The following is a 20,414-nucleotide window of genomic DNA, read 5'->3' on the forward strand; positions in this document are numbered from 1 at the left end:
GTGCAGTACATGGGATAATAAAATAAATAACAAAGTAAAAGTACGGTCAGCAGGTGGCAAGTGCAATGAAAAAAGTGTAAGCATAATGCTCGCCTCCTTGTCTTTAATAGAATCTAGACTCCCTGCACTGTATGCAGGGGTGATCTTCATTATGCTTCACTGAGGCAGGACAAATGTCGCTTCTGTCCTGAGTATGCTGCCACGCTCGATTCCCTGGAGAATGGTAACCGTACCATATCCCATCACAGAACCAGTAACTACCACAATGCTATAAACAAACATTAAAATTAAACAAAGGGAACCAATCCTCCAAATCAATGCTCTTAGTTGCATATTAAGCAGCATACCAAGAAGGAGGTAGGGCAAGATGTGAAGGAGAGAAGGGGACAGAGTAGCTTGGACTGCTGAAGTCACATGTTCAAAATTACCAAGTGCACATTTTCCACTTGTGTCATGGGACATTGAGTTCCCATGTCTGCTGCTTCAACAATAAAGCAAAAAAAACTTAAAGCCTAATGCTTATCTCCAGTATTGGTATTAAATGAAGACAAACACATTTTATGACTTTTTTGTTTAGTGTTTGTTGCCCCACCTTGGGGCAGTGGAATAAGTGGACAACTAAACTATTCTTTACTCACCTCTTTCTCCTTCCTCTCGCCATGTCATAATGGTACAGCCTCACACTTTCCCTTTTCTCCTCCCCTTCTTCCCACGTGGCCCTGCCGTCACGTGGTCTCTTTCCATGTCGAACCTGGCACGTTAAAGGGGCAGTGTCCTCTTACTCTGTAACAGTGCGTACAGTCGAATAACGAAAAGGTGTGAAGGATAGCATAGCTCTCAACTCACACGCTTTTGGCGGGTGTCACCCGCCTTGTAAAGGGCTGACTCACCCGCCAAGCCTCCTGGACGCCCATTAATTCAAATGGGCGTCTCACCCGCCAAAAACAAAATCGGGTGATTTCACCCGCCTTTGTAACACAAATGGTTGAGAGCTATGGGATAGTGGGGAATCTGTCGCCATGAACTGATTATCTTATGGGAGTCCATGTCACCCACTGACAAGGGAACACACAGGGCAGATGATATTGGCAAGGGAAGCGTACCCGTGAACACCCAATATGTCAGCAAACAATGAGAACATGCATGCAGAAGTAAATATACTGCATGCTGACAAAAAACGTGGTTGTGCAAGTTAAGAAGGGTATTTCTAAACTACTGAAAGGATTGTGGGGTAAGCATTCAGACGTACATTAAGATTACATTTAATTGTGCCCAACTCCTTACCCACAGTTGCTTTTAAAGGTAATATATGCTCTTAGTACACTTACAGGAAAAGCAATAACAGGGTTTGTGAAGAGGACAGCTTCCGGGGCACTTCTGAAGTAACCTATTGTGTACTGTTTTCCAATATGCTTCCATTTTCACGTGGATAAGCATTCTTACTTTTTAACTTGAATCTCCTTCTGCAGTGCACTGCAACTAACTTTTGGCTTGGGAAATGCCCGCAAATGATGTCATTTCAGCGCTGATAGTTGTGGGCATGACCCGGAACTGCTCAGCACTGCATCAGAAACGTACACAGTCTAACAAAATTATGGGCTGCGTGTCGACTTTCATTTTCAGTACCAATTTTACTTCCTGCTGGAGGAGGTGTTTCAGACCTAAAAGGTGTTGCGCTGAGTGGGTCGTCAGCAGTTTCCCCATCCGCCTGCTTCGGTGACAGAGTGTTAATGACACAGTGGGCCCTGGAAGGAGCCTTGTATCATCCTTCAGCCATTTCAGGGCAATTTTCTCTCAGAGGACAAGCTAAGCCTCTCTGTTCTTGTGCTCTGCTGACATCACACGGCAGAAATACACTGAAGTACCAAAAGGAACAAAAAGAAGGACATTGGTGTTGTGTAATGAAGAGGTACTCTTGATTGGGTAATTGCTTCTTTTATTCACAAGCTCTACATCAACTATTTACATCCAGAAATCTGTTCACTGCTGACCGGTCATAATTGTCCTTCAGATGAAAGCGGGCCTCACTGTACAAGGGATTCTTCCCCCCTGCTGGGGGAGGAGCGCCAGGAGATACTTCTCTCCTCGGTGCCCGTGCTTTCAAGGGTCCTTTCTCTCTCTCTGCCCTTCCCGCATGGAGCATCTCGCGAGAGCCCGGCCTCCCGAGTCTCGCGAGTGCTCTCCACAATTGGTTTATTACTTTTTCTACGAAGAACGTTTTAAACATGGGGCCCGATGATCTCTTATTGTCGCTAAGTAAAAATGTGTTTTCAAATGCATACATTTTGGCATAAAACCTGAATATTTGGTTCTTTTTTCTTGAATCACCACCAGTGTACAGTACTCTATACATTAAATGTCTCATTTATCACACATTAACATTTAAGATAGTGGGCCTTATTACAACTGTGGCGGCCATGGTGCCGTGGGTGCCGCTCTGTACGCCTGGTCAGACCAGACGTGCAGAGCGACACCTGCTAGCAGAACAGGATGCTAACAACGCACTGTTGTTAACGGGACCGTTGTTAGCATCATCCCCATTCCCAAATGGGAATGGGGGCATACTGGGTCCCGCAAATGGGAATTACCGGGCCCGCAAAGGTGGGATTGGCCCGGTAATTCCCATTTTTCGGGAACCAGACCCGAGTTTGGGGGTAGCCATGCCGGTAAAAATGGCATGGCTACCTCCAAACTCCTAATGAGGCCCAGTCTCTTTGTATTACTGCTAAACGGTACATGGGTGAAATTATAGCCCCAAACAATCGTGTTAGACGCCCCATCCCTGAACAAAATAATCACTCCTGTGGCAGACCACATGCCCCCTTTTTACTCCACCACTAGCCACTGAACTCACACGACCTCTGAGGTTTGCCTCTGCCCTTCCTCCTGAGTAAGATAAACTATGAATGCAAAGTGCCTGTAGCCAGGAAATGATAGTCCTTTGTGCTTTCTTTCATCTATATTCAGTTTCAATGGATACACATTGAAAAGGATCCAAAATAGACTAATAGCTGCTGGCCCGCACATACACTTTTCTTATTAAAAACACTTGCCATTCCCGGCTAACAATTTATATATTTAGGTACCTATGAAATCAACATCTGGCCATTCAAGAGCTTTCACTGTGCACTTCCATGTGCTTTAATCAGCATATGCTACGCTGTTAAGCATAAACGTGAGACACGTATGGTTTCCAGATGACTCTGTCACCAGGGGCACCCTATTCCAGTCCAGGACTTTACTTTTACTTCAGGCAATTTTATTCAATTGAATTGACCCAACACTACATTTTCCAGAATGCAACTGGCGTATGGTCTCTCTCGCCAATCGCATGCAGTTGTGTAAACGTAGATATGCGTGCCCTTTTCTTCGCTTGACAGCCTTTTGACTGTTTCACAGTTGTTCTCTGGCCATTAGTAAAATGTGAAACCTGATTGTTAGAGTTAGAGTCCAGTCCTCATGCAGATCTCTGCCTCTAAATCATGGTTACCTCCCACGTGCAGGCATTTTCCATTTTTCAATTATCTTGCCCTCCAGGACCCTTCTCTGCTTTTTCAAACGCTTTGTCAACCTAGTCGAGACCTGTTTATCTTCAGGATGTCACTTGCTAGCACAGAAATGGCTCAGTACCTGGATGGGACATGATGGGTAAGAGTGATCTAAGGAAGGCATGGTATCAAGTAGTATTTGTATTTATTTGAGATTTATATAGCACCTTAATCCAAAGCGCTGTACATAAGAACAACATAATAAAACGGTACAATGATCTGGAGTTTTAACAAGATTTGCCTATAGACACAGACACAATGGATACAAGTTTCGAAAACCTTTATTTAGTATTTTAGTTGGGTTGGTAGAATTCCTAACTGCCCCGGACTCTAGAATGGGAGTACAAATAAAAAACAAGTCCAAGTCAGTCTAGTCAAAATAAAAAGACTGATAGTAAGAAAACCTAAACTTGCCCGCCTTCTCAAAATGACACATGTGTTAAGGGAATACAAAAGGAAAATAGTGTCTCAAAGGAAGTGTCAGAATGGCTTAAATAACAACTCCCTTCCCCACGTTCAGCCCCACAGAGTCTAGAGAGTTTCTTAAAAAGGATAGGAGGATGGCACAGTTCTCAGTCTTGTATATTAGCACAATGGATGGGTTACCCCTTCCTCGCTGACAGGGGGGAAACAACAAGCAATATGTAAATAGGAATCGTGTCAGCGGAAAACAACAATGCTCAATCAATCAGGACATTACCGACAAAAGATGATGAGAAGGACCCCCAGGTCCACACCGCAAATCAACCCTACATAGGGCAAACATTCATTTATAAACAGCTGTATTTATTAAATTTGTCATCAATGTTAAAATACATATTAAACTGTCATGAGCTCATATTAAATATAAACTTAGTCTGGCAAAGTAAAGTGCATAATCATAAAGTGCTTGTTGAGAGAAAAAACAAGAGTGAAAAACCATCTAATTAATCCTCATTGCTAAATAATAGGTACAATGGCGGAAACCCCGAGTGAGTGAAGGAGGTCACTCAAAAGGGGTGAACCAACAGTTACCTGTAAAATATTTAATATAGCAACAATAAACCAATCACACAAAAATCAAAAAACACACAAAAGCTAACCATGGGATGCCGTGCGCCAACTACTAAGGTGTCAAGACAATGAAATACTTACAATAATACATACAATAAGCCTGACACAAATGACTAATAGTAGTTTCGATGGTCGAACGCATCTAACTTTATTGTAGTTGATGCCCATCTTCTTCAGGACGGAGCATTCCCTTAAAGATCATGGTCCCTTGAAATTTCATCCGTGTCTTTGTTGCAAGAGTATTAAAACTAGCAATCCAAATTTGCATATTATAAAAACACAATGATCACGCCTGCAACAAATACAATAAAGGAAGGAAACAGAAAAACACAAACACAATCAATAACATGGCTTAAGTAACAACTCCCTTCCCCACGTTCAATCCCACAGAGTCTAGAGAGTTTCTTAAAAAGGCTAGGAGGACGGCACAGTTCTCAGTCTTGCACACTTTGGCATACTGGTACAATTCCACAGTTCAGTCTTGGGCTTCAAACTTCTGGTAGTTCAATTAGTTCTTTAGGCTTCGTCCGCCTTGTCACCAATATTCTGTTCACATTCACTTTCTCAATTTCTCACAGTTCTGTACAGGCTTCCCTCTGCCAGGTTCGAGCCTGTCCATTCATCTTTCACTTTATCACACAGTTCTGCACAGGCTTCCCTCTGCCGGGCTCAAGCCTGTCTCTTCTTCGTGGGGGGGTCCCTTCACCACGTTTTATCTTAGGTATCTTTTCATTGTCGAAGACTTTCGAAATTGCAATGATTTTACATAGACCTCTGCATGACCATTTCGACCTCTCTTTCAGCAATTCTACAATTCACAATCTTCCTCATCTTGTAACACCAATGCCTCTATAGTTTGCCCTCTTGGCCTTTCTCAAAGTTCAAAAACTTTGCCCTTTTGGCATAGACAAAGTTCACATACTTCGCTTTCCTCATATTCAACTTTCTTTCCTTATCGCGGTTACTTTCTTTCCTTTGGTTCCCGCTGTAATATCTTTCAACTCTCCTAACATTTCACAGAGACTTTCTAATGAGCGTCTTCGCCTCGCAGGACCACTCTGGTACTTTGTATCCTTTCATTTTATAATTCAGCAATTGTCCTTTCCATTTGCGTTTTATCGGCAACCTTCAACTTTCGGATTTAAGTTACTTTTGCTTTCAACACATTCCAGACTTTTGTTGCCTTCGATTAACTCAGTGTTCGTGTTAATTAGTCTTCTTTCATTTTATTCGGGCAGCAGTCAAGGCCGTTACCAACGCCTCCTCTGCTCTTCCCCAACTCTGCATTCACCCTTGAGGGTCGCAGGCCGCTTTCTGGCAACTTGAAGATTTATTTTCTCTGCTCACTCAGCTTCAGTCCCAAAGTGTGGATTTCTCTCCTTCCTTTCTCTCGATCCTTTCAATTGCCGATCAGCCAGTCAGCCTTCCAATTTCCACAGCCTGGTTCACATCAGCCCCGAAAGAGCTTTTCGCTCTCGTACCCAGCCTTGCCCAGAGTTTGCCTGTGCTGGCCTCCTTTTATCCTCATTGGGAGTGTTAACAAGTGGCAGGTGTGCATTCGTAGGACAATGTGCCTGACTGTGACCACATTACACGGACAGAGCCAGTGCAAGTCAGTGAAGGTAATCTTTCTGACCTCATTCCTCATCTTCCTCGGCTCAGTACTGTTGTCAATGTAAAGCGGGGAGGAATTACGGGAGTTGTAGTTTCCCATAAAATAAGCAGGGATAGGGGTTAGATGGGTTGTGGAAAAAGGGGGATATCAAGTCTCACCATTGACATTGGGTGCTTCTCCCCCCTCTCCCGGGTGATCCTCCCTTGTTTGTCCACACCCAGAGTCGGTCTCCAAAAGCAATGGCATTTCCCTGGCCACCTGAGTACGGGATCCCTGGGGACTAGGCTTGAAACACCCGCTAGTTTTTCACAGTGACCACAAGGTTATACTGCATGAGGTGTTTCAGATCAGTAACTGAATGCTGCAATATAAGTGCCGCCATGCAGGTTAATGAGGCCAATACTCACAATACACACTGCAACTTCAGGCATGCAAACATGAAACAGAGAAATGCTTTTTCTTTATGTAACTTAGTAGGCAATGCAAAACAAAGCCACGCGGACCGGGGCCCCTGTCCTCAGATGACTAACAGCCTGGCACAGCCCCTTACCCAGCCGCCTCAAACATGGCTCTGCTACAGAACACAAGTTCCACTGTACAATAATCAGAGTTTCTGATTAAGGGTAAGATGGCAAGCTGTCCAGATTGTAATGTGGGGTAGTCTATCAAATGGTTTTGCCTCGAAAAAACGAATTACAAAATAACGAGGCTCAAATGCCGAATTTTTTATGGTCTAATTTATCCGTATTTATGCACTTTTTTTCTGCAGGACATAGATGGAGGTAAGGGAATAAAATAAGGCTGGTGGATGTGGAGGCGTTGGGGAGGAGGGCTGCAGTGTTCTCCCACCGCAGTGCACATTTCCCCGCCGGAATTCGATCAAAACAAATTCGGCATGTTCTGTCTCGTTGTTTTACAGTCATTATTTTAACGTAGATCAGAAAAAGATATGTGCACTCTAGGTACTGTGCTCTTCACTCTCAGAGAGAATATCCCAGAGCACGTCCCGCAACAACCCCAGGCCCTTGAGCCGGCACTGCCGTTTTCATGGCCTCCTGGGAAGGAATGCATGGCACGGGAAGACGATATGGGACAGGAGAACATTGCTGCAAATCCACTGCCATTCACTTGCTTGGAGCCCTGAATCACTTCTTCAGGAAAGTTTCAAGGAGAACATGACCAGAAATTGCCTCAACCCCACCCTCCAAAGTGGCCATGTATCACATTTCTTTACTACCTGCCCTCCAGACCCGCGCAAGGAATACGTGAACACATTTATAACAACATGCCTGTGTCGATTTACTTCCGTGCAAGCATTGCTTTGCACATTAATATGAGGGGCTTTATCCTGACACTGGCTTCTCCGCTGGAACCCAACACCCCGTGGAGCAGTACAGTGCACAATATCTTCAAAATGCATTGTGGACTTTTTAATTGAGAAACTACTAATTTGACACTTTCTTTAGTTAGTCCCATGTTGCATGTGGGTCACACTAGTACTCAATCTTTGCATGCAGTGACAGCATTTAAGGGTCTTAGATCATTTAAACATAAGGGTGGATTAGGAATTTCAACCTGCTTATTCTATTCTGGCAACTTGGAGGGATCGCACTTCCCTCCAATAAGATAAAGGTGAAGCACACATCAATGGACTTACATTAGTTATATTTAATGGTGGTGATCTGCAAATTATCTAGCATGCACTGTTTCACCATAATATGGTCCCCTTTTGGTATAAAGAGGTCAGGATCAAACGATACTGTAAATACGAGAGGGAGGAGACCTACATCCCTACTGTGACTCCACTCTTTCGGCCCAAGGATATCCCAGGCTCATTCCGGATGTACTTGGCAAAGACAAGACGGTATAGCTAGAGGATGACGATCGGAGCTGCTCCTAGTCCAGTGCCCACCTTGGGCCAGACTGCAATGGAAGATTTGTGTTTCAATGTTTTCCTTTTTTCTCCATTATCTCCTTTTCATGCTAAGTTCTATAATGACACATCTGTCTGTGAAATTTAAAATCTGCCATTGTTTGAATGAATGATATTTTATTTGTAACACGCTCATACACAGGTGTTTCAGAGACTCAAACTAATGTTTAACAAAGCAATACTGTAGATGCATGTATGTTTATAGTGCTGCACAATTCACATGGTGTATTTAAGGTGCTGTACCAAATACCAGACCATGATTGCCACACCTTATGTCCCATTGAGAAACCTACACTCAACAGCGAACCGCCAGCTCCATTATGCAAGAACAAGCTGATTGTCAGGATACTCCTTTACGCCTTGTCTCAGACTTTGAACCCTCCACTATCTCGCAAGAGCTGTCAGATGTCACCAACCCTCTCATCTCCCAAACATTCCCTCCATATACAATGATGTATATCGGGATGCAAATGGGCTGAGACCATCTGGGTGGTACCGTCGCATAATTTAACAAGTGCATTGCATAGATGCAGGAAGGGATGGAGTGGATACCTGCACTGTTGAATGCCAGTAGGGACTGAAGTAGAAGCGAAGACTTGCCAGGAGCCCTCCACGCCCAGATGGTCACGCCTTCCCACAGACCTCCAAACTTACCAAAGCAGATGGTCTAGTGGGTGGCCAATACTGGCGATGAGCAGGCACAACGTAATGGACGGCATGAGGACATGATTGGAAAAATCAACCCAAAGATAAACATGATGGACAAGGTCTTTCACTGGGATCACCACAGCCGATGCAATATCCATGATGAATGGCATTGTAAAGTGAAGGGTGTTAGGAAAGATTCCCATCTCATGTGAAGTTTTCCCTCCAGTTGTGTGCCCCCAACCTTTTGCTGCTGTTTAACACCATAGTCTGACTTTGCCAGTGGAACACAGCCTTATGCTGCACTCCCCTTGGCTTTTTGCCCACTTTGTTCTGGGGAAACCGGCATACCCTTAAAGACAGTCAGTACTGGGAGACTTTGTTTCCTTAGTCCTTGTCAATGTTGCAACTTTTCTGCAACATGTTGCAAGTGCACAGTGTACCTTACAATACAGTGCACATGGGTCTTCCTGTCATTTCTAAAGCCCTAGACACCATGGAAGGATTTTTTAGGAGAAGTGCAGATGTGCCTTGGACAGGGCTGGTGGCAGCTTATCTTTTCATATTTTTGTAACCATTTCCTGAGATGCAAACCGCATTTACCGCATTTGGCATGGAGAGCTGGCCAGTCCCTAAAATGGCCATGCCACAAGGTTTTTGTCCTGTCCTTTGGCCATCTTGCCCCTTTATCTTCCTCCGGTCGAGCCGACCCAGGGCAGTCCTTATTTGGGCATGCATTCTCCCACGAAACCTCAAGTTTTCGCGGGCTTCTGCATGCCTTGTGTCTGTGCCCCCAGGATATGGGTTGGACTGGCTAGTTGCAATCCACATCCTGGATGCAAGAGAGTCTTATGTGCTGTGAATGACTGGAACCACCGTGGTCCATGATTGGTCCACGTATGGCACGCCTGTATGTGAGCAGATCTCCCATTGGGTCCTAAGGAGATTCCGGATAAGAGAAGGCTCCAAACACACATACCATGTCAATCTCTGGCGTTCTTACTGAGCGAAGGATAGGATCCAAGCTTCCTGAAACCAAGAAGCCGAGTCGACGAACCGCTGGTGACCTGCTGGAAGGTTTGGCACCCTGAGCTAGCTGTTGTCCCACTGGACACCTCTGCATCTGATCGAACTAGAAGGTCTGTGAATATGCTTCGGCCCATTGGAATAGTGGGACCAACTATTCTCGCACCTTCATCAAACCCTTCAAGTAAGCCTTCTCGGAAGTGTCCTTGGGCCAACCAGCGGGCTGACCAACTTGCGCAGGACCTTTGCTCTGACACCGCTGCTGTTTCTAGGAGACCTTTGAAACTTGGTGCATCGCAAGCTCTGTGTTCAAGGCACTCTCCACCGAATTTCATGCGCTTGAGATTCCCAGGTCTGGAGTGAGGAGAGAGTGCCCGAACTGGAGTACACGCGGTTACCGTGTTGCCCAGCCATGGTGACAAACTTTGCAGGTACCTTGCTGCTGTGCCCCTCTTTGCCATGAAGCCTGCTGCAGTGAAACTGGCCTGATCCATCCACCAGGAGCGGAGAAATTGCCACTGTCCCATAGAGGAATCATTGCTGTATCTTCGCAGCTGAAAGCCACATAGTTGCACAATTGGTGCAGTTGAACCTGCAACCGAAGTGGACTTGACTGCCGAAGTTTAGTCCGGAGTGCACCGGGGGTCGGTGAGTATTTGCAACCCTTAGCGGTGGGCCCTAGCGCATCCATCTATTTTTACGCATGAGTGTCCCCTGAGGACCACTCTCCTTTCTACTGATAGCCTGAGCTATCGAATGATTCCCAACTCTTGGAACCTGCTTTGCCCTTTTGGGGAGACCCTCCACGAATAGTGGGAACCTATTCTGCATCACCTCACCCATCTTCCTGAGCTGCTACAGACCCTAAAAGAGACCACCGCGTTTTTGCTCATCTGCAGTACCGCAGTAGGCTCCCCTCTTCTTAGGGACTGGACTGCCTTTCAGTTAGGATGGTGATTACTGCAGCACTGCCTAAAGATAATTTGCACTGCCTGTTTCCTTCCCTTGCAGGTTGTGGACCCATTCTGTGCGTTTAACCCTTTAGGCCACTTGGTCTTGTATATGTGTATCGTAGTAGGATTGTGTTGGGTTTATTAGTATTACTGTTGATTATTATTGTGTGTTGAACTTCAAAGGCCTTGAGTAAATGTACTTATATTTTTCATATCGATACACCTGTCTGGGAGTGATTTTTAGTGTCCGTTACTCTGTGTGCTTATTGAGGTCTTTCAGTCACCCTCACCCCTCCTGAGACCTAGTCTTGACCGCCGCCAATGCTACCTTGATTGGTCTGGCTTGTCCAGAAGATTACCTTGTTCCAAGAAACTAGGTTGGCCTTCTGAACCTCTGCCCACCAGGTCAGAGTTCAGAAATCCATTTTAAGAAATTGGTGTATAGCGATGGGATAAGACTGAAGGCATCCAGTGTTGCAGACACTAGTGAAGGCATTTCAGATTACCCTTACACAGGACACATAGTGATTTAGTAGTGATAGCTGTAAAGGCGATAGACCTATCTAGAATAATGGAAACAATTACCAATATAACCTTAAATGCTTCTAAGTGTGAAACATTGAGAATTAGGTGTGCTGAGCGAGGTTTGCCTGCTCAAGGCACAGAGGTTGAAATTATCCAAAGGATCCTGGATTGTAAACATGATGCCATTACCACAGATGAGAATGCAGAAGGAAGTGGGGCCGCTCTCACTGACAGATCTGGCAGATCTGTCGCTGCACTCATCCATGGTACACAGGAAGATAGAGATGATGCATTGTCCCATGTTTCCTCTGCCAGCTCCGATGCTGATGCCATTCTGGAATTCAAGAGACAAGAGCTGCTGTTTAAGCACTAGGAGCTTGAATTGCACATGGCTAAACTGGAGATAGAGCAGGCAGAAAAACAAAAGGACAGGGATCACCAGTTGGAACTGGCCAAGCTTCAGGTGACAAATGGGTGCTAGGGATCTGGACATGGGTTTGGGTCCTCCTCTCATCCAAGCTTTCCTAAATATATGCTCAATGTGTATGATGAGAAGAATTACATTATGGACTGGCTTAATGCATTTGAGTATGCATGTGAGGTTCAAAAGGTTGTATATGCTGATAAGATTGCATGGTTGCTCAGCAGACTACCCCATTCTGGCTGCAGTGCTATTATGGAGATGTGAAAAGCTGAAAGAGGAGATTTTGCAATGTTGAAGCAAACTCTCATCTTAAAGTTTGGGAAGACTCCTGCCCAATACTTCAAGAGGTTCAGAGAGTACAAAAAGAAAGAAGGTAGTTTCTTGGGTGTCATATGTGACTGATTCTTTAAAGAACTTGACTGGCTCGGTTGAAGGCTATAAGGTCTCCACCTTTGAGGGTATGATATGTCTTGTCATGCTTGAACATATTTTTGCATCTTGTTCCCCTGAGCTTAAGCAGCATTTGGCAGATTCAAAGGTGTTAGATTGTAAAAATCTGACCATAGCAGCAGATTTGTGGGTGTCATATAGTGTGTCCCATAAGGACAAGACTCATCCTGGTAAGCAGGAGGAGGGGAAAATGTCCAAAGATAAAGAGGGTAGGGGTCTGATAAAACTTCCCCCCCAAAAGAGCCAGAAAAATAAATGTAAGGGTAAGTCACAGGAAAATGCACAGGGTAGTGGAAGTTATCATTTCAAACATAACTCTGGTTACAGTAAGCCTCCCTAAGTCCCAAGACCCAGTGGATCTTGTGTGGCTTGTGGAGCAAGTGACCATGTGAAGGAGGACCCCAGATGTAAGATCAAAACCTTGGGGGTCCACTCTACGAATCTGGCCTAGAGATAATAGGGGCATCCTTCTCCTCAGACACCTTCCCAGTGGGATAGATTCTGAGGTAGTTTTAGTTTCCCTGGGTTCCTGGGAGTCTAAAGTCTCAGAGGCTTATGCTAGAATTCCTGATAATACCAAGCACTATTTTAAAAACAGTGTGCTGATCAATGTGGGTATTGCACAAAGTGACCTCCACCGTCTCCAGGTTATTCAGAATGGAGCAGTGAGAGCGGTGAAAGAACTTGGGCGTAGGGACCTAGTATCAGATGCCAGAAGAAGCCTTCATTGCCTGCACAGTCCGGGATCAACTGAACTGTGATTGGGTCAAAGTTTGCGTTGTGTTGTTACTTGTTTGTAACAGTATCACCTTCAAAGGGCTGTGGTTTCTGTTGAAGCAAATTGTTCCCAATGTGTTCCAGAATTTTCACTGTTGCGATTTGCCAACTAGTTCTATCACCGTCTATTAGCCTGTTCCACCAAGTCTCTTCCTGTGGTGGTATGTCAGCTCCAACTAGATTAGATAAATATCGTAGTCTAATCTCTCATGTCCCTGAACATACCATCAATAGATGTCGAATAGTTTCTTGAGGATGAGGCGATGTTGGCAAAAGCGGCAGATTGATGTTTGCGAGTGACCTCTAATGTGTAGAATTTCATTGGTTTGTAACAAGTTTAATCTCGCTCTTAGTATCAAATTTTGAACCATCCTGTTGGGGAATTTCTTGATGTCATTTTGCAATTCATTTACCTTTTTTGTGTTATGGGGTAGATGTGACGTCAGTTTGTTTTTGGCTGCTGTTTCTGTCGTCTTTGCCCAATCCAGGTCTTTAATTTTGCACAGGACCTAGCACGGATTTTGAATGAGCTCGTCTTCTTCTGAAGCAATGGCGTCTAGTCGAAGTTCATTTTCCTTTTGCCAGCTTGTTAATAGTTCACATCTGTCCCATTGCCTTTCTCTGTTTCTCTGTTGATCATTTTGTAGATTGAGTTGCTGTCAGCCATTCCACACTTTCTATACAGCAAGTACATTGATTCTTTTTACTTATAAATGCATTAAAGGTCAAATGCCTCTATATTTAATGGAAGCAGTTAACAAGAAACAACACACAAGATCACTCAGATCAAACAATACAAATATCCTAGACATCCCCATTGCAAGTTGGCTAAAACCCAGAACAGAGCATTTATTGCTGCAGCTCCAGCAGCATGGAATGCCCTGCCACCAGACATTAGAACTATCGAATCTACTGAAGTTTTCAAGAAAGAAATGAAGACCTTTCTTTTTCACTAGTTTACGTTGCATACTGATATAATCTAGCCATGCCACTGCATGAACCCCAAGACATTTTTAGACTGCGTTACTTGTGTTTTGTCTTATCGTCTGTGCCCTTAAGCCTCCGGGTACCGGTTTGCGCATTACAAATCCATGAACATAAACATACTCCTGCCCTTAGGGATAGTGGGTGAAGCAGAACTGTAGTGGACTCTACCTTGGTAGACCAAGAGGAAGTTGCCAGAGCTCCTCTGTTACCCACTAAGTTAGCTGATGGCCCACCTCTCAAGTTCTCAGTTCTGCATGTAAATCTTACTATAAATGGTACAGTAGTCAGGATTTCAGTGAGCATTCAGAGAGATGTCCCATGAAGGGTCCTGCTGAGGAATGATCCCAGAGTTTTAGGGCTTGTGGGTGACACAGCAGAGAGACCATGTAACAAACAAGGGCTGCATTGGCCAAGGCCAATGCCCAGCCTAAACCAAAGGGGAAACCCTAGGCTACAGGAGTCAGAAAAAACAAAAGAGGGAAAGAAAGTATTCCCCCTAACTCACTTACCACTGAGGTGGAGGTAGTTGGTCAAACACCTGAACCTGACGAGGAAGAGGTGTTGCCTGAAATTCTCAATCCCCATGACCATCCTGAACTACAGAGTTTGTTAGTGGAAGGTGGTCCTGACAGGGTTAAGTTCAGTAAGGGCTAACGTGAATGCCCATCTTTGGAAAGCCTAAGGAGACAGACCTGCTCCCAGCTTGAGGGTGAACCTCCTGGGAAGCATAGGATTTATTGGGAAGGTGGGCTCCTCTAGAGTGAGCCCACAGAGTATAAAGAAAGGAGACCATTGGAGGTTGGTGGTTCCGCTTGCTGTAAGACCCTTCCTCTTGCAGTTGGTGGATGAAGTCCCCCTTGCTGGTCACCTTGGCATCAAGAGAAGCAAGCAAAGGTTATCCATGCACTTCCACTGGCCCAAGATAGGGGTGCAAGTAGAAGGTCACTGCAGGAGTTGTGCCACATGCCAGTTATCTGGGAAAAGTGGCACAACAATCCAAGCTCCATTGGTACCACTCCCAGTTGTGGGGGTACCATTTGAGGGGGTAGGGATTGACATTGTTGGTCCCCTTGATCCCCAAACATCCTCAGGCAATAGGTTTATCCTGGTGCTGGTTGACCAATTGACCAGGTATCCTGAGGCCATTCCATTAAAGACTGTGACTGGCAAATTTACTAGGGTTGGCTTCCCTAAAGAGGTTGTGTCTGATAGGGGCAGCATCGTTATGTCCAAGTATATGCAGGCCATGTGGAAGGAAAGTGGTGTCACCTATAAGTTTTCATCTGCATACCACCCACAAACCAATGGTCTTGTTGAGTGGTTTAACAGGACCCTTAAAAGCATGATTGGGACTCTGGAAGTGCCCCAAAGTAGAAAATGGGATCTTCTTTTGCCATGCTTACTGTTTGCCTACAGGGAAGTACCACAGGAGGCTGTTGGCTACAGCCCCTTTGAGCTCCTTTTTGGTCACTGTGTGAGGGGACCTTTAGCAGTCGTCAAGGAGGGATGAAAGATGCCCACGCCCCCTGTCACTACCAATATAGTAGACTATGTGCTAAGACTCAGAAAAAGGATGGTACTCCTGATGGGTCTGACTAGTGAGAAACTGAAGGCAGGGCAAGCATTGGTGAAACATTGGTATGACCAGAAGGCTGCCCTCATGAATTTCACACCAGGTCAGCAAGTCCTGATTATGAATCCTATAAGGCCTAGAGCTTTACAGGACAAATGGTCAGGCCCTTACACAGTGGTGGAGTCTCTGGATGAGGTCAGCTATTTAGTGAACCTTGGAAGGGTCTGGACAAGCTCCAACGTGTTCCATGTAAATAGACAGAAGGCTTTCATCCCAAGAGTTGAAATAGCTGCACTGCTGTTGGCTTCAGATGTTGGGGAGGAGGAGTCATAACCTCTCCATGACCTGTTCCAGGGCAGTCCTTCAGATAACTCCATTGGGGGTGTCAAATTGGCCCCTCACCTGACATCTATTGAACAAGAAGAGGTGTAAGGTTTGCTGAGACAGTTTCCCCCTTGTTCCCACAAGCTCCTGGTTTGCCACCTTGGTGCAAACATGACATTGACACAGGAGATAGTGTACCTACTAAAAGTAGGGGATACAGAATGTCAGACGAAGTAAGGTCTTACATTAAGACAGAGGTCAACAAAATGTTGGATCTTGGGGTGATTGAACCCTCTAGCAGTCCTTGGTCCAGCCCAGTGGTTTTGGTTCCAAAGGTAGGTACCTCTCAGCTGAGGTTCTATGTGAATTACAGGGCTCTGAATGCTGTCACCAAGACAGATGCACACCCCTTGCCTAGAACAGATGAGCTGGTGGATACTTTGGTTACTTCCAAATACCTCAGCACATTTGACCTCACTGCAGGCAATTGACAAATAGCTCTTGCAGAACATGCCAAGGAGAAGACAGCTCGCACAACACCAGAGGGTGTTTACCAGTTCAGGGTAATGCCTTTTGGGTTGAAGAATGAACCTGCCACTTTCCAGAGGCCTGTAAACCATGTCCTTAATGGGTTCGGTGAATTCTGTCTTGCATATCTGGATGACAGAGCAGTTTTCAATGCCACCTGGGAGGATCATGTGAAACACCTTAGGATTGTGTTGCATGCTCTTCACAAGGCCCACTTGACCGTAAAGGCCAGTAAGTGCCAGATTGGACAAGGTTCAGTGGTCTACCTTGGGCATGATGTAGGTCTAGGGAGGATACCGCCTCTACCCAGTAAAGTACAAGCAGTACAGGACTGGCCTACCCCCACTACACAAACCCAAGAGAGAGCCTTTTTAGGACTCAATGGTTAATACAGGAATTTCATGGCAGACTATGGCGCCATAGCTTACCCTTTAGCTGCTCTCACAACTCCTAAGAATCCCAAGAAGGTAACTTTGTCTGAAGAGTGTGGGAAGGCCTTCAATGGCTCAAAAGACTCCTTGTGCCAGGCCCCTGTTCTCAGGCCCCCTGATTACCAAAGACCCTTTATTGTGCATTCAGATGCCTCTGACACTGGGACAGGAGCTGTACTTTCACAAGTAGATGAGAAGGTTATGGAACACCCTATTGGCTTCATTAGTCGCTAGCCTATGGAAAGAGAGTTCAGATGGTCCACAGTGGAGAAATAATGTTTCTCTGTTGTGTGGGCCCTACGGAAGCTGAAGCCCTACATCTATGGGAACCACTTCACTGTGCAAACTGACCATAAGCCCTTAAAGTGGATAATGAACATGAATAGAGAGAATCCAAAGTTGCTCAGATGGTCCATAAACCTCCAAGGCTTTGACTTCACTATTGAGCATAGGCCAGGTGTCCAACATAGCAATGCTGATGGATTGTCCAGAATGTTTAACCGACCTGAACATGAGACTCATCCAGGGGTGGATTAATTCCCCCTGTCCTTGGTCTGGGAGGGGTGAATGTTAGGAAATATTCCCATTTCACGTGAAGTTATCCCTCCAGTTTTGTACCCCCCAACTTTTTGCTGTTGTTTAACACCATAGTCTGACTTTGCCAGTGGTGCACAGCCTTCAGCTGCACTCCCATGGGCATTTTGCTAACTTTGTTATGGGGAAACCAACATGCCCTTAAAGACAGTCAGTATTGGGAGACTTTGTTTCACTTAGTCCTTGTCAATGTTGCAACCTTTCTGCAACATGTTGCAAGTGCACAGAGTGCCTTACAGTACAGTGCACTTGGGTCTTCCTGTCATTTCTGAAGGCCCTACACACCCTCAAAGGATTTTTTAGGAGAAGTGTGGATGTGCCTTGGACAGGGCTGGTGGCAGCTTATCTTTTCATATATGTTTAACCCTTTCCTGCCATGCAAACAGCGTTTACCACATCTGGCACAGAGAGGTGGCCTGGCTCTAGAATGGCCATGCCACAAGATTCTTTGTCCTGTCCTTTGGCCATCTTGCCCCTTCACCTTTCCCAGGTTGAGCTGATCCAGGTCAGTCCTTATTTGGGCATGCATTCTCCCATGAAACGCCAAGCTTTCGCAGGCTTCTACATGCTTTGTGTGTGTGCCCCCAGGATGTGGGCTGGGCAGTCTAGTTGCAATCCACATCCTGGGAGCCAGAGAGTCTGGTGTGCTGGGAATGACTGGGACCACTCTGGTCCATGACTGGTCCAGGTATGGTATACCTGTATGTGAGCAGATCTCCCAAAGGGTCCTGTTCATTTTGGTGCAAAGGAGATTCTGGATAAGAGAAGGCTCCAAACATCCACACCATGTCCATCTCTGGAGTTCTCACTGAACGAAGAATAGGATCCAAGTATCCTGAAACCAAGAAGCCAAGTCGAGGAACTTGCTTGTGACCCACTGGACGGTTTCACACCCTGAGCCCGCTGTTGTTCCGCTGGACCCCTCTACATTTGATCAAACTAGAAGGTCTGCGAAGATGCTTCGACGCATTGGAATAGTGGGACCAACCATTCTCGGCACCTTCATCAAACCCTGCAAGTAAGCCCTCTTGAAAGTGTCCTATGGTCCAACCAGTGGGCTCACCAGCTTGTGCAGGACCTTTGCTCTGACACTGCTGCTCTTTCTAGGAGACCCTTAAAACTTGGTACATTGCAAGCTCTCTTTTCACGGCACTCTTACACCGAATTTCGTACACTTGGCATTCCCAAGTCTGGAGTAAAGAGAGAGCGCCCGAACCGGAGTACATGCGGTTACTGTGTTGCCCAGCCATGGGGATGCACTGTGCAAGTGCCTTGGTGCTGTGCCCTTCTTTGCCCTGAAGCCTGCTGCAGTGAAACTGGCCTGATCCATCCACCGTAGAGAAAACATTGCTGTATCTTCACCACTGAAAGCCGCAGAGCCGCACAATTGCCACAGTTGAACCTGCAACTGAAGTGGACTCGACTGCTGAAGTTTGGTCTGGAGTGCACCGGGGATCATTGAGTATTTGCAACCCTTACAGGGGGCACCTAGCGCATCCATCAATTTGTACGCATGAGTGTCTCCTGAGGGCCCCTCTCCTTTCCATTGCTAGTGCGAACTAGCAAACTATTCCCAACTCTTGGAACCTGCTCTGCCCTTTTGGGGAGACCCTCCACGAATAGTGGGAACCCATTCTGCATCACCTCACCCACATTCCTGAGCTGCTACAGACCCTACAAGAGACCCCGTTTTCGCCCATCTGCACTACAGCGTGCGCCAGCATTGCAAGTACATTTGAGCAGTAGGCTCCCCTCTTCTTAGGGACTGGACTGCCTTTCAGTTAGGATTGTGATTACTGCAGAACTGCCTTAAGATAATTCGCAATGCCTGTTTCCTTCCCTTGCAGGTTGTGGACCCATTATGTGCGTTTAACCCTTTAGGCCACTTGGGCTTGTATATATGTATTGTAGTAGGATTGTGTTGGTTTATTAGTATTATTGTTGATTATTATTGGGTGTTGAACTTCAAAGGTCTTGAATGAATGTACTTATATTTTTAATACAGATACAAGTGCCTGGGAGTGATTTGTAGTGTCCTTTACTCTGTGTGCTCGTTGAGGTCTTTCATTCACCCTCACCCTCCCTGAGACCTGGTCTTGACCCCTGCCAATACTACCTTGATAGGCCTGGCTTGTCCAGAAGGTTACTCTGTTCCAAGAAACTAGGCTGGCCTTCTGAACCTCTGCTCACCAGGTCAGAGTTCAAAAAACCATCTTAACAAATGCATGGGCATGGATACAGTTTTTGTAGATGGGTGCATTACAAAGGTGGGCTGCAACGACTATTGAGAGCTTGACTCAAAGGAAGAAACCTCATGCAAGGTTAACTAATGAGCACCTAGGCCTGTGAAGTCAGTGCTCTGTGCAAGAACCTTAGCTGAATCCTGACAACTGGGCCCTGAAATGATGTAACACACTCCCAGAGTGGCTTAGGCACAGAAAAGGGATATTTGCAGTTGAGAAAGGAACCAAGGACTTTTTGTTCATCCATGCATTCCGTACCAGACATCGGGTGCCTAATACAGGTTGACTGTAGTTGTTGTGGCAGCCTGTGTCAATCAGCCATAAATGTTAAGGTATGCTTATCTATTTTTGATAAAGCTATTACCAAATGATTTTCACTGTAAATCTGTAAATACATTTTTAAATGGCATTTAGTTCCAGGAATGCAACCTCGTATAACACAGATGTTCGATTTCTATCATCACTAATAACTGTAGGTCAGCTTCCAACCTGGATCTCTCCATGCTTGCTAGGTTTTTAGAGCAGGCTGCTGATTCAGTTGCTCCTCTTAAACATCTTCACTCCCATAGGCACCCTCCTGCTCTGTGGTTTCTGTGGAACGGAGAGCAGCTCTCCTGGAGGTTAGGCAAGCAGAACGAAAGTGGCACCATTTGTATGGCCCGTCTGAAAAATATATTTTTCAGAAACTTACCAAATCTTATCATACAGCTATTTCATTGACTCGGCAGACATTTTTCACAGGTAGGGTACTATTGGCCTTAAATCATTCTAAAGAGCTGTTTGCC

This window comes from Ambystoma mexicanum, chromosome 8, assembly GCF_040938575.1.
Source record: "Ambystoma mexicanum isolate Mex_15411 chromosome 8, UKY_AmexF1_1, whole genome shotgun sequence".
Lineage (NCBI taxonomy): Eukaryota > Metazoa > Chordata > Amphibia > Caudata > Ambystomatidae > Ambystoma > Ambystoma mexicanum.